This window comes from Sinocyclocheilus anshuiensis, unplaced genomic scaffold (genome assembly GCF_001515605.1).
Source record: "Sinocyclocheilus anshuiensis isolate Anshui unplaced genomic scaffold, SAMN03320099.WGS_v1.1 scaffold140, whole genome shotgun sequence".
In the NCBI taxonomy this organism is placed as follows: domain Eukaryota; kingdom Metazoa; phylum Chordata; class Actinopteri; order Cypriniformes; family Cyprinidae; genus Sinocyclocheilus; species Sinocyclocheilus anshuiensis.
In genome coordinates this window covers 633,066-633,410 of record NW_015554147.1, presented here as the reverse complement: position 1 = coordinate 633,410, position 345 = coordinate 633,066, and positions in this window count along the sequence as shown.

The window sequence follows — 345 nt, the reverse complement described above, 5'->3', positions numbered from 1 at the left end:
GAATTTGTTTTCGTGACAGAAGCTTCCACAGTGTAACAGAATGACAGTGACAGAACAAAAAACACAGATATTAAAAAAAATAAATAAATAAAAAAAAAATATATATACAAATCAACAATTGTATGTACAGGAATATTATGTGCAAATTGAAATGTAGACTGAGCATGTGTGTTAGATAAATAAGTGTATGAGTGAATAAATAGTGTGTGTTCCACAGTTATTGTCAAGTGTTCATGAGATGGATGGCCTGAGGGAAGAAACTGTTATGAAGTGTAGCGTTAGTTCTGGCAGGTCACATTAGTCAAGCTCGCATCAGCTGACTCTCAGCTGATCCCCATCTACCTA